Consider the following 14,842-nt stretch of genomic DNA (forward strand, 5'->3'; position numbering starts at 1 on the left):
AATTTCAGATTTTAAGGAGACTCTTTGCAGCCAAGCAAAAACACTCAAGGGAGGTGCAAAGCAGGGCTGGTGAGAGGTGTGGCTGGGGGAAATTATGAGGGTAGGACAGAGAGGTCTGGAGGGCCACTTCCAGCCCCATGGCCTGGAGTTCCTCGACTCTGACCAGAGCAAGGCAAAGGGTGATGATGAACCCATCACAAGTCCCCAAGCATAAGAAGACTTGGCATGCTCCCCAAATATTAATCAGCAAAACAGTATTAATGCAAATAAAGACCCGAATAATCTACCTATTTGCAGTTGCTTTTCCTGTTGTGGCAATATCAGTTCAGTCTTTTCTGCATAATGAGTTAGTGCTACTCGTTAGGTCTGGATCGCTGTGGCCTTGGCAGCAACAGGGATGTGAGGAAGGCCCAATAGCGACCGGCCTGCGCTTGGCAATTTAACAGAATCAAAGCGATTGCACGCATGTATATACAACAGGAAAACAGTGACTCATCAACCTGCACACTCTGCGCACTCCCATTGACAACACAATTCCCCAGATCCTTGCAGGAAGGGGAACATTTGCAGTAGCAGATGTCAGGTGGTTAACAGAGGATGGAGAAGAAGAAGAAAAAGAAAAAGGGAGAGGGCAGGTGGTAATCCTTCAAGAAAAGCCAGTGAAACAGATCACATTCTGGAGATGTCAACGAGAAGCCCTAGCAACAACCCTTTCTCACAATCCCAGTTCGCATCGGAACAATGATAGAGGAAGGAATGAACAACTGCCACATCTCAAGGAAGGATGTTTGGAGAGTGTTACTATCAAAAAGGTTTCACGAGAGCTGCTTGGGCTGGATCCCTTCATGCCTTTCCAAAAGTGGCCCAGCCCCAGTCACATGTAAAGAAGGAAGGTGGTGAAATTTAAAGCACAAAAGGTGCACAGGCAAGAAAGGGGGCTGCCCCATGACTGCCTGCCCCCCTCAAGGCCATGAAGCTCACTGGGTGTGACTCTGGGCCAATCACTACCTCTAAGCCTATAACGTACATCACAGGGTTTTCGTGGGGATTAAAGGGGGGGACACATTAAGCTCCTTGAAGGAAAGTGAGAAAAATGCAATAAAATAAGTAAATAAATAAACAGTACTAGAAAGCTGTTGGTAGGACACTGGTTAGGAGAGGGTGTGTAGAGAAGGGCAGAAGAAGGAAAACTACCAAGTGGGTGCTTGCCTCCCACCCCAGTCTCACACTCCCACCCTTTTACACATGGCTGGGGGATAAACCAGTGCTTAAATACTTTGGTCGGCCACTGCACTGTGGCAAGGGAAGGGAGATATGTCGCCCTCAAGACATTGCTTTGGCTCCACCTGCCATCAGCCTGAGCCAGCTTGGCCATCGTTCAGGGATGGGAGTTGGGAGTTCTGAAAACCCCTGCTCTAAACAGTGCAAAACTAGAAATAGTTATTATGCCAGTGGAATACCTAGGCAAGCTGCAGAGGAAGGGGCTGCTTGCTCCTCAGCCCCACCTTGATGGGCATGAATGAAATGCACCTGCTAGGACCAGCCAGATTGACTAAAGCAGGTACAATTCTTATTCTTATTCTCTATAGCCACAACTTTCACATCAGCTCTGGTTACCCAGATGCTTCCAGAAACAGTCAAAGTACTGGTGATTACCTTGAGAGTTCTACATAATGGGTAGGCAAACTAAGGCCCGGGCGCCAGATCCAGCCCAATTGCCTTCTAAATCCGGCCCGCAGTCCAGGAATCAGCGTGTTTTTACATGAGTTGAAGGTGTCCTTTTATTTAAACTGCACCTCTGGGTTATTTGTGGGGCATAGGAATTCATTCCCCCCTCCAAAATAGTAGTCCGCCCCCCCCACAAGGTCTGAGGGACAGTGGACCAGCCCCCTGCTGAAAAAAATTGCTGACCCCTGATCTACATCATAAGGTACAGCCAACACAGAGCCCACCAAAGGTTTATCAGTATTTATAAAGCACTTCATAATTTAAAAGCCCTACACAATATACAGCATCTTTCACAAAGAACAGCAGCATTATAAAAACAGGAATTCAGAGACAACATGGTCCAGTCTTAGGACCATGTTGGTCCTCACGAAACCCTGAGCAAAAAAGATGTGCCTTTGCAAGATGTGTAAAGCAGCTGATGATCACAGAGTGAAATGGGCACCTGACAATGCAGGGAAAGTGGCAGAACATGCTCATATTGGGTCGCCACTCTGCAGTGTCCAAAATTGTCTAGGCACCAGGATTCCTGCTTGGCAGGGGGTTGGACTCGATGGCCCTTGTGGTCTCTTCCAACTCTATGATTCTACAATTCATATTTTGCAACTGGCACAGGTCTGACTGTGACCACATGGAGGTCTCTGGATGCCAGGCTGGCGACTGACATCTCCATCTGGCTGATCCCTGCAGCTTTCTTAAGACAGGTAAGCAGAAGAGCTTATTTGTTGCATTTATATCCAACCTTTTTCTCTAAAGAGCACATGCTTCATTCCCCCATTCAATTAATCCCTACAACGACCCTGTGAGGTAGGTATGGAGGCTGTGACTGGCCCAAGGTCACTCAGTGAGGTTCATGACAGAGTGGGGATTTGAACCCTGATCTCCCAGGTCCTAGTCCATCACTCTAAGCACTACACCACACTGACTTCCTAGAGTCCTTCTGCTATGGGGCAGCTATTAAGTTAAATAAGTATGGGAGAAAGCAAAATGTCACTTAGAGAAGGATCTGCAATATTTTCCTTGAAGCTTGCATTTTTTTATTCTGGATTGTTTTATTTGATGTTTTAATGTGTTGTGAATTGTTTTAAGATTTTTTTTATTTAAACTGCAAAAGGGACATAGAAATGAAATAAATAATAATAATAAATTTCACTGGGGGGGAGGCGCCTAGGCAAGGTTTAATTGTGGTATACAATAGGGCAGTGTTTCCCAACCGGTGTTCCGCGGCACACTACTGTGCCGTGAGACGTTGGCTGGTGTGCCGTGGGAGGGAGGCGGGCGAGTCGGGCGGTGAGAGGCGGCGAGGATCCGCGTCGAGCCGGGGGCGGCTCCGCGGTGGTGGTGCCGAGCGGCGGGGCAGCGCGTGCAAAAGGGAGGAGCGCGAGACAGCGGAGGAGGAGGAGGCCGGCATGTCCGGGCAGCAGCAGCAACAACAGCAGCAACAACTCCCGGCGACGGCTCCTCAAGCCCCGCCGCCGCCCCCTCCTCCGCCCGCTATCGCCGCCACCACCACAACAGCCGCCGCCGCCTCAGTTGCCGCCGTCCCTCAGTCCCTCGCTCTGCTGCCTCCTCCCACCCCCAAAGCTTGGAGGTTCCCCGGCAAGGGGGAGGGAAAAAACTTTCACTTTCGTGCGTCCCTCCCAGCGTGACGCTGCGCGCTGACGTCACGGGGCTGTAATGGTGGTGTGCCGCGAGATTTTTTTTCATTAAACAGGTGTGCCGTTGCCCAAAAAAGGTTGGGAAACACTGCAATAGGGTATAGTGCCACTAGAACCCGTCAATCCCAGCCAAAAGATAGTAAGAAAAGTCATGTTCGAAAAGGCCAATGGCCCACCTAGTCCTCTTCTTGCAAGTGCCTTTGGGAGGCAGGACATGAGGGCAACAGCAATCTCCCCACTTGCAATTCCTAGCAATTGGCACCCAGAGGCCTCCGACAGTGGATGGTGATGAACACAGTCTTCATGACTAGTAGCCAACAATAGCCTTTTCCTGCATGAATTCATCTAACCCTCTTTTAACTCCTTTCAAGGTGGCAGCCTTCACTACCTTTTGAAGCCAGCACAGCCGATGGTCAGGTATAATGGACACTGTAGTCGAATGCCCAAAGGACACCATATGAGATACCCACACAAGAGAAGACACGACAGCCACCATGAAAGACATGGTTGCTGTCACCTTGCAGAAGCCAATGAGGTCTGATGCTAGTTAACTGTCTAGAACAGAGAATGGCTAACCTAGCTTTGAGGTGCTATGAGGGTAACTCTAGGCTGGATTTGAGTGGAAAGTGAAAAAAATATTCCCCCAGTTTTTCTGAGGATTTTCCATTTTGTAAGCTAATGAGTATCATGAACAGATGCAAAGTGCAACAACAATATTTAGACAAGTCTGGCCATTTCAATTTATTTGTTTGTTTGGTTGGTTGGTTGGTTGGTTGGTTGGTTTACTAAGTACAGTGGTACCTCGGTTTAAGAACAGTTTTGGTTTAAGAACGGACTTCCAGAATATATTAAGTTCGTCAACTGAAGTACTAACGTACAAGTAAAATAAATGTGCTGAACCGGATTGCTCCCTGGGGGCATCAGGTTATCTTACAACACAAATTAGCCCAATTTACATTGGATTTCCCCCCCCCCCTTTCAAACCATGGTTAATGACCCTGGCTTCAAGAAACCATACAGTTTTAAACACAACAGTTTGGACACAATGAGACATTTCCATTAGTAAAAATGGAAGCAAGGGCTTCCAATTTCCTCCTTGCAGCTCACAAAAAAATTGTGCAGATCAAGGGTTGGAGTTGTTAAGGTCCACATGGCCTTTGGGATAAACCTGTCAAGGGCCAGAACCAGAAGTGCCCTCCTACCTTTTCCCTTTCACCATGGAAGCAAACCGTATCCTCTAGCACTGATCTTGGTACAGGGTGCAAGGGATGTGGAATCAATGGGGAGCAACCAGAAAACAAATAGAGGTAACTTAACAAGGTTATTTAATTGTACTAAACATTGCTTAAAATTTAAAAATAAGGGCTTAGTTCTTTGCCACTGGTGGCCAAAACATTAGTAGCCCAGAAAAAGCAAAAGGTTAAAGTCTACCCAAGCAACTGAGCACAAAAACTGTCTGCACACTTTTCAAAATTCATATCCACGAGGGCTAGCCACTTGACTTTTTAAAATGTAAGCTGGAAATTCAAGAAAGGAGCACACAATGTCCCTGAGGTATCCAGCTTCAAGGTGATGAGGGAGAGTCTACCAGGTAGGACAACATTTGGAAAACAGAGGAGAGACCGTTATTACTTCTCTCCCCCTGAAGGCTGTTGATGGGCAACAAATGATTTGGCACAGGTGCATGTGGACAGGTGGGTAAGAAAACACCTATGGGCTGATTCTGCAAGGTGGCAATTAGAAAACACCCAGCCACCCACACATTATCGACAGTCTTTAGAAAAATCCTAACCCAGCAGTTCAGAACTAAGGGCCACTTGCCAATCTCACCCGAAACGCTTGCCAAAAGCAACAGCAAACAGATGCAGAGGAAACACTGGAAACTGCCTTATATTAGGACACACTGTTTGCCCATCTAGCCTGGTACTGCCCATTCAGTGGTGGGAAACCTCCAGCCCATGGGACAAACTAGGCCTGCAAGGCTGTTTTCCCAAGACCCACAAACCTGCCCCATGTCCAGTGCTAACACAGTACAGTCGTATCTTGGTTCTCGAACAGAATCTGTTCCAGAAGTCTGTTCTACTTCTGAAAAGGTTTGAAAACCAAGATGTGGCTTCTGATTGGCTGCAGGAGCTTCCCCAATCGGAAGCCATATTGGACGTTCGGCTTCCAAAAAAAGTTTGCTAACTGGAATACTTACTTCAGCTATTCCACACTCCTGCTCTAGGTGCTTGGGCAGAGAAGGCTCTCACCTGCTACCCTGATCTTATTACCTGGAGAAGCCAGGAGTGGAACCTGGGACCTTCTACATGCAAAGCATGTGCTCTGCCACTCTCACCAGAGAGAATAGAATGGAATGTCCAGGTTCAAATCTCTGCGCAGCCACACACCCATACACAAAATTCAGCTTCCAACCAGGGAATGGAAATGATAAAATTGCCAACGCTCACAGAGCTTCAGTTCAGATGGAATGCCAAACCATGGTGGTTTGGAATCCTGGTTTGGAAGGCAAGCTCAAACCATAGTTTGCTAGTTCAGATGCAACAAGAAACTGTAAAGTATTTCATTGAAGCGGAGCAAACAAAGAGCCTGACACTCAGTCCTGTGACATTGCCACCGCCTGTGAAACGATCCCACTGCTTCCATGCCCCCACCACCAATGTCTCATTGTAATGTCACATGATTGCCAGGTGGGGGACACTGCCCATCTTCCAGATTTGGCCCATCAGTTATGTGTGGAGGAGATAACAATCTGGGCTCCTGGCCAAATCCCATTCTCTACCTCTTCAGTTGCAAATGAACTGTAGCACAGAAACACATCTACACTGCCCTGGCATGTATCCAGGTCAGAAGTGGAAGCTTATCTTCACAACTGTTAAGATTAGCAGCAAAGGAAAACAAACGCAAGGTTTAAGATAGGGGCAGGGAGAGAGAAAGGGTTATATCCAGTGCTAGCCCTTCTCAGAACCGAGAACCTCAGAGCCTATCTTGACTAAGTTAGATCCATAAATTTTAATGGGTCTACTCTGGATACAACCCAAAATTCCTATTGCCAAGGCTTTAGGTAATCCTTTATACCCTGGAGGAGGATTTCACGCCTGGTATTCCAATGCAAACAATAGTTTCTTAAGGGGGCATAAGATGAGAAAAGCAATGGACTTTCCTTCCCTGGAGGTTTTTAAGTAGAGGTTGGATGGCCATCTGTCATGGATGCTTTAGCTGAGATTCCTGCATTGCAGGGGGTTGGAATAGATCATCTTTGGGGTCCCTTCCAACTCTACAATTCTATGATCCTATGGAAGGTAGATATAAGGAATTAGAAGAAACATTAAAACAAAATATAAATACTAGACCTAAAATACTAATCCATGAATATAAAAACCAAAATATTTTAAAAGATAAATCCACCTCAACTAAACTAAACTAAAAGGATGAACGGGGGGAAAGGCCAAGGATATAACCAATTACTTTGCAAACTAGGGGTAAAGGCCTTGGTAAAGAACAGTATTTGTGCCTGGTGCTTATAAACAGACAGCGATGACGCCAGTAGGGCCTCCCTTGGGAGAGCATTCCACAAGCAGGGAGCAGTGTTAGAAACAGATATTTCAGCTACAGTGGTGCCTCGCATCCGTTCAGCGAGTCTCTTCGTCTAGCGGTTTTTTCGTCTTGCGAAGCAACCCTATTAGCGGCTTAGCGCTATTAGCGGTTTAGCAGCTATTAAAGGCTTAGCGGCTATTAAAGGCTTAGCAGATTAGCGGCTAAAAGGCTATTAGTGGCTTAGAAAAGGGGGGGGGCGAAAAAAATCGGAACACTCGCAAGATGTTTTCGTCTTGCAAAGCAAGCCCATAGGGAAAATCGTCTTGCGACGCAGCTCAAAAACGGAAAACCCTTTCGTCTAGCGGGTTTTCCGTCTTGCGAGGCATTCATCTTGCGGGGCACCACTGTAATTGCCAAATGGCACCTTAAACCTGGGTGACAGTCACAATATATCTAGCAGGGATTATTATTATTAAGAATTATTTACTTTCTATACCTAATAATAATAATAAACCACCCATCCATCCGACTAGGTTTCCCCAGCCATTCTGGGTGGCTTCCAGCACATATAAAAACATAATAAAACGTCAAATACTAAAAACTTCCTGATACAGGGCTGCCTTCAGATGTCTTCTAAAAGTTCTTCATCTCCTTGACATAGAGAGCATTCCAAAGGGAGGGCACCACTGCCAAGAAGGCCCTCTGCCTCGTTCCCTGTAACTTGGGGTCTTCTGGCAGTTCCCTTCTTGCAGTGAGGGAACTGCCAGAAGACCCCAGGAGGTAGACCTCAGTGTTTGGGCTGAACAATGGGGGTAGAGAGGCTCCTTCAGGTATACTGGGCCAAGGCCACTTAGGGATTTAAAGATGAGCACCAGCACTTTGAGTTGTGTTCAGAAACATACTAGGAGCCCATGAAAATCCTTTAGGACCAGCGTTATATGGTCCGGAGGCCACTCCTAGTCACCAGTCTATCTGCTACATTCTGGATTAGTTGTAGTTTCCAAGTCTCCTTCAAAGGTAGCCTCACATAGATGACATTGCAGTAGTCCAAGATGGAGATAATCAGAGCACCTACCACTATGGTGAAACAGTCTGTGGGCAGGTAGGGTCTCAGCTGGCATACCAGACATGGGCGTAGCCAGGGGGGCAGGGAGGGGCAGCTGCCCCCCTAGATCAATAAAAATAAATAAAAATACATAGCAAACTGATGTTCTGCCCCCCTAACAAAGGCCTGCCCCCCCCACAGCAAAAATCCTGGCTACGCCCTTGACACCAGATGGAGCTGGAACACAGAACTGACCTGTGCCCCCATGGATACCTGTGAGTCCAAAGTGACTCCCAGGCTGCGCACCTGGTCATTCAGGGGCACAGTTACCCCATTCAGGAGCAAGGAGTCCCACACACCCGCCCACACCCTGTCTTCCAAAAACAGTACTTCTGTCTTGTCGGGATTCAACCTCAATTCATTAACCACCATCATTTCCTCCAACCCCTTCAGACGCTCACACAGGATATTCACTGCCTTCACTGGTTCTGATTTAAAGGAGAGAGAGCTCTGGATATCACCCGCATTTTAAAAGAAAAAATCTCAAAGCAGTTTACAACACATTAAAACATCAAGTGAAACAATTCAGAACAAAACAAATGCAAGCTTCAAGGAAAATACTGCAGATCTTTCTCTAAGTTGCCCCATAGCTGGAGGACTCTAGGAAGCTACTGATAGCCTTTTACCTCCACGAGCTTGTCTAAATAAGACAGATCTGTCTAATTAAGCTCCTTGGTATCAACAGTCTTGTCCATCTTGATTGTTAGCCTGATGTTGTCAGAAAGGGACACACGATTCCAGCAACTGGTATTTGGAAGCATCTCTGACTGTGGAAGCACAGCATCGCCACCACGGCTAGTAGCCACTGATAGCCTTATCTTTGATTCATCTGTCAGTCCTCTTCTAAAGCCATCCAAGTCGGTGGCATTTAGGAGCAAATCATGTCAAAGGCCCATCAACTCCAGCATTTTCTCTCTAACAGTGGCCAACAGCAAAGCCCACAAGCAGGACATACGGCCAACAGCCCTCTCTTCTGCTCCTCCTCCTCAGCACTTCATAGTGTTTCTGATTCTGGAGGTGGCATATAGCCACCAAGGCTAGCAAACACCAATCGCTTGATTTTCTGTGAATGTGCCTATTCTGCTTTCCAGTGGCTGCTAGTCACGTTTGCTGTTACAGGGCCTTCAGAATGAGAGACAGTGTGTCCCTGAATAGCAGTCACTGGGCAACACCTGCAAGAAAAGGGCATTGTTCTTACGTCCAGCTTGTAGGCTTCCCACTGGGGCTTTCATTCAGCTGCTGTGGAAAAGAGGATGCTGGACTAGATAGGCCTTTGGTCTGATTCTGCAGGGCTCTCCTTATGTTCCTGAAGCTGGTGGCCACCAAATCTTGCGGCAGGAAATTCCATAGTTTCTCCATTCTTGATCCTAGCTAGGGCCTAGGCAAGAGGCAGGAGTAGTAGGGAAACCTCCCAAGAGTTATCAGAAAACCCTATGAAAGGGTTGTAGCTTATTAGGGGAGCGTCTGCTTTGCATGCAGAAAGTCCCATGTTCAATCACCAATGGCAACTATTCCAGGAAGGGCTGGAAAAGTTCCTTTTCCTGAAATCCTGGAGAGTTCCCGCCAAGTCTGCTTAGCTAGATGGGTCAATGGTCTGATTCTGTATAAGGCAGTTTCCTAGGTACCTGGAAAGGCCAGAGGGTCACAGGTCCCCTGGCCCTGCTTATAAAATGTTTTCCTGCTGCATCAGTGCAGCAAACTCAGCAGTCAGAATTCAACAGCAGCCATCCAGATACACCTGAGAAGCCCAAACCTGAGCCTAAAGGCAACAGCCTTTATGCAGTTTGTCAACAACACCTGATATTGAAAGGTATACAGAGGAGAAAGAAGATGGTGCCTGAAGCAAGTCTCCTGTGAGCCTCAGCAGAGGGAGTAGGAGCTTTAAAAAAATAATACAAGACACACTCCCAGAAAACAAGCTTATACCTCAGCCACAGATAAGGACTCCGGGAGTCACCGGATGGCATTCTAAACATCCTCCCTTCCTTTGAGGCTCTTCGAAAGCCCCTTTGAAATCCTGCTGAAACCATCCAAAACTCCTCGAAGTTATCTAAAGCTATTTGAGGCTAATTAAAACACTCAGAGTTTCCTCCAAACAAAGCCCTCAAATATACGGAGGGGACAAAGTAACCCAAATCTAGTCCGGGGATGGTACTCAGAGTTACAAAGAACTGGGAATTTCTCTTACACAAGCTGCAGAAACGCCCCCAAGAAAAAGCAGGCCAAAATTTTATACTATTTCAAACCAAAAGCAGACGATACAAGAAACATGGAGAGCCTGCACTCTCACGAATGGTCTGTCGACCGTACCTGGCATGGAAGAGGTATACTGTGCTGAGCATGGAAGTTCCATTTGGCTATAATGAATAATAGCCCTCAATAGACTCATCCTCTCCCCCCCAAAAAAAATAATGCTCATCTATAAATGTTAAGGGCAGTGTTCAACTCAAAAGTCCCATCAGTGCAAGGATTTGCCTACTAGTCATTATAGGTGTTGCTCTGCCTCCACAGCTGGAGGCTGTAATACCAGTTGCTGGAAAACGCAGGAGGGGAGAGGACTTGTGCTCAGGTCCTGCTTGAAGGTTTCCCACAGGCCTCTGGTTGGCCACTGTGATAACAGGATGCTGGACTAGATAGGCCATTGGCCTAACCCTGCAGGGCTCATCTTACATTCTTATGATTTCTGCTTGTGCAATGGGACTTTCCATCCTCTTTTCCTTTTGCACTTGCACCAATTCTGCTCCAGAAGGTTGCGGGAACCCCTAAGGCTGGTTTTGGGGAGTGAGGAGAATACTCTGCTGTGCAAACAAATTCCTCATGTAGCACTACACTGGATATAACCCTAGGTTTAGGGAGGGGGGGGGGAAACAAAGAAATTTTCCCCCATACCATTCCATCACCACCCCAGGACTTCACATTTCTGGTCTTAACTGGTCTACTTTAATATTTCCCTCTGTTTTGGAGCAACAGATCCAGTGTTAGAAACTCAGATATATAAGCTAATAAGGCTCAGCATAGCTCCCAATTTGGCCCATGAGGCCAAATCACACCCACCCGCCCCACCTCTCACATCATCCGTGACATAAGGTATGGGGCAGGTGAAGATGCAGCTGCCATTGTATGATCAGGAGCCTTGACAAGGGAGGCTTGCACTCCCTGTCAATCAGCTGATCAGTGGCAAGAGCAGGTCACCTGGGATCAGATATATTCCTGAGTATCCCATGGGGAGCTCCTCAGCATAGCTGGACCCAACAGAAAGCAGGGCTTGAAGTTAGTGCTAGCAACTGATAGGAACTGACTTAAAGCTTCCTGGGTCTGGCTGTGCTGTTATGCTTCCCATGGAAAATTCCATTAACTGGTCAATCCTTGAAGGGGCTTATAAAGAGCCCTCTTTTAGCGCTTTGAAGCATCAACAATCTTTTGATCGGCAGCACTTCAAAGCACTAAATGCTACTGGCAAGCCCTGAAGTCACCTGAAGTCAATGTGACTGACAGGTGAGCAGCCTCACCCACCTTACCCAGGGACAAGTATGGCTTAGCACCAGTGTGAAGAACACCTGAGGCCCTCCAGCTATCACTGGACTACAGCTCTCATCCCATCATCTTTGACCACTGGCCATGTGGATTAATGGGAGTTGCAGCATAATGACATAGAGAGAGGCACAGATTTAAAGTGATGCCCAAACAAATCCACTATCTTTAACCCCAACACACATAGGAGGAGGCATTTCCAGACAGACCATTAACATGGACCAGGAATGGTCACAAGGCAGATGTGCACTGTTCAAGGACACCTTCCCAATCACCAACCAATTTCAGAACTGGGATACTGATAACCCTTCTATCGCAAAAAGCAGAGCGGGAGGAATGAAGTGTACCCCACATTGGATAAGCTCCTTCCACTCCATCCCAAAAATCAAACATTTAGCACACTTGTGGTCCAAGGCATTGTGATTACAAGAAAAAGTCCCAAAGAGAGGCTTTCATCTCTCTCTCTCTACATGGGGAATATACCCCAAATACTAGGCTAGGGTGGGGGCAGGGGGGAGAGGAACTTTCAAGCTTTAACCAGTAAAAGAGCATGTATCTGTATCTGCAGAGTTTATTGATATTTATATACAGTTTCATAGCCCACCCGTCTCAATTTTACCTGTGGCTCTGGATCTTTAAATGCTTGACTTTGGAAAAATGTGTGAAAGCTAGGTGCTAACAGAAATCAATGACTGCCTGTGACTGCTCAGCACTGGAGAAGAGATCTAATGTAACATTCCACCAAAAAAACACCCCAGCAATTCTACCTGCTAGAAGCCACCTCAAGAAAATAAGAAGCACTCTTAAACACAGGCCATCATCCTGAGGAAAAAGTAGCAGCACCTTTTGTGCCTTTCATCATGCCCCCCCCCCAAAAAAAGCTTAAAGAGGTATTGATCAAAGACAATAAAAAAAATTTGATTGTCACAATCCTCATTTTGTATTACAGCGACAGCCATTGACAGTAGAATTTTGGATGCGACACACAGTGACCATCTTGAAGGCATAGACAGATCCAACTTCCCAAATGTTCTCGTTTCATCATCACCATTTCACAGCTGGAAAGCTGCACAACTTTGGAAATGAAAACCATGATTTGTAGCCCCAAAAAGACACAGTGAAGAGGGGCGTGTTCTCCCTACAAACCCATTAAATGCACAGTTCTTAAAGAACAGATTTAAAATTCTAATTTGATCTACAAAAGGGCGGGGGGGGGGGAGACTGACCACATCAGAAAAACTAACAGCCATTCACACGCACCAGTCTCACAGTAGAGGATAACATCACCCAACAATATACTTCCAATATTCATTACACCACACCAAACACGCACTTAATGTCACTCATTTCTCAAAGCAAGACTTTCCTTAATTTCCTCTCTTCCACTTTTAGTCTCTAGGCCAGGATCCTGCCCGCCCCCCATAAGAAGCCGCAACAGGATCACAACACAACCAATGAAAAAGATCAGACCCAAACTTCTGAAATTCCGTTGAGATTAAAAATTCATTCTTTTTTTAAAAAAATAAAGAATCCTCATCTTTCTGCATTTGAAATAATAAGAATAAAATTCCACGTTATTACCCTATTTAAAGTGTGCCCTCCCCCGCCAAAAATGCCAATTTCTGTATACAATCAGGTGTGTCGTAATGGAAGAGTGATGTCGGTTGCTATTTTAAAAGATGCCCATACACACACACACACACACACACACACACGTTTTACATGTATGGCATGTCAGAGACCAATATCGAAGGTAAGAAACAGTTTTGCAGTTTCAGTCACAGGGGACACACACAGATACACACACACACGTAGATATACATATCCAGGCCTTCCACAACCACAACGCACGGCCAAAACAATGGAAGGCAGAGATGGATTTAAAAGCAAAACAGAAGCCTGGGCAAAATGGCAACTCTGAAAGGCAACACACTAATTAAAAGTCAAGACTCTCCCAATCCAGCGCACCCGAAATATATTCAGTCACTCTCATTTATGTTTTGGTTTTGAAGCGGCGGAGGGGGGGCAGAGAATAGAAAGAGGTGGGTGTTAACTGGCCCACATCTTCTCCAAAACCAAGGACAAACCTCCATTCTCCATCCCTGAAATCAGCATCGCACAATTTTGCAGTAATAACGATCATTACAATTGCACGGTTTGTTATTGAAACTTCAGAGGGGGGTGGGGAACCAACGCCCTTTCATCAATTCTCCCTTGCAAAACCTTCCAATTCCCTCTCTCCACCACAAATTAATAGCAACAGCAATAGCAAGGAGCACCTAACAATAATTTCATAACCCCTAAAATGACTTAAACCAAATGCATATGTGGGTGTTGCTCTGGATTTTTTTTCTTTTCTTTTGCATGGAGGCATCAAAACTGGATGGAGGTCTGCTTTGCATTTGCAAAACAAAAACAAACAAAATGGGGTCAGCAGAGTCTGAAATAAGTCAAATATGGAAGGGGGGCCTGCGACCCCTTTAAGGGCCAAAAAGGGGGGGGTAGGTGGGGAGAGCTAATGGGATTGTTGGGGGGATGGTAAAACCCATTCCCCTCCGCCCCTGGGGTGGGGGAAAACCTGGCCTACTTCACTCCTTCGCTTTCCTTCCACAGTCTCCATTTTATAACTGCCCGGCCTCCCACCTCGCCCCACTTAAAAGCCCCCGAACTGCATCCTGAGCCCCCCAATACCCACCTGTTGTGGTTGTAGGGAGCCAAATGTGCCTGGGGAGCCGGCTGGCGGGGGAGCTCGGGGGCTCGGGGGTCAGGATGGCTGCGGATTGCAAGGCAGAGGCGGCGGCGACCTCCCAGGCTTCTCGCGACTGCCTCTCAGTGTCTGCTATGGTTGCCTCCGCCTCCTCCGCCTCCTGCGAAAAGGCCTGTCAATCCCCGGGCTGGAGTGAACAGCTGAACCCGCAGCGGCCAGGCCTGCGAAACGGGACAGCGGCGCCTGCCGGGCCCGCCGGGGAAAGCAGGGCGCTTTGGCTGAGGAGGGATGAAGGGAAAAGAACAGAAAGAAATAAAAAGGGGAAAAATGGGTGGGAGAGCAGATCAGAGAGGGGAAAAGAGAAAGACAGAAAGAATGGACCTGATCCCAACAAAATTAAGCACTTAGAGTGGTTGGTTGCGTTATAATAATTTTAAGGTCATATATATGGTTGTGTTATAATAATTTTAAGGTCTCTCATATATATATATATATATATATATATATATATATATATATATATATATATATATATGTTCATAACTGCATATATAAACCACATGTCTGAAACCCCACAGA

The 14,842-nt window shown here is 46.6% G+C and overlaps 1 protein-coding gene across 13 annotated transcripts in view; it reads right to left on the bottom strand.

The window, feature by feature from the left end:
• The window catches only part of PRRC2B (proline rich coiled-coil 2B), a gene marked incomplete at its 3' end in the record, with an annotated part of 70,911 nt that extends 56,372 nt beyond the window's left edge, over window positions 1–14,539 (bottom strand). For 4 of the 13 annotated variants that reach the window (XM_082208074.1, XM_082208067.1, XM_082208077.1 and 1 more), the window contains exon 1: window positions 14,252–14,538. Of the gene's footprint in view, window positions 1–14,251 lie in introns of all 13 variants that reach the window. The other 9 variants (XM_082208071.1, XM_082208066.1, XM_082208078.1 and 6 more) reach the window with 4 other exon arrangements.
• Between the last annotated feature and the right edge of the window lie 303 nt (window positions 14,540–14,842).

The sequence above is a fragment of the Podarcis vaucheri genome (genome assembly GCF_965113315.1).
Source record: "Podarcis vaucheri genome assembly, chromosome: Z".
In the NCBI taxonomy this organism is placed as follows: domain Eukaryota; kingdom Metazoa; phylum Chordata; class Lepidosauria; order Squamata; family Lacertidae; genus Podarcis; species Podarcis vaucheri.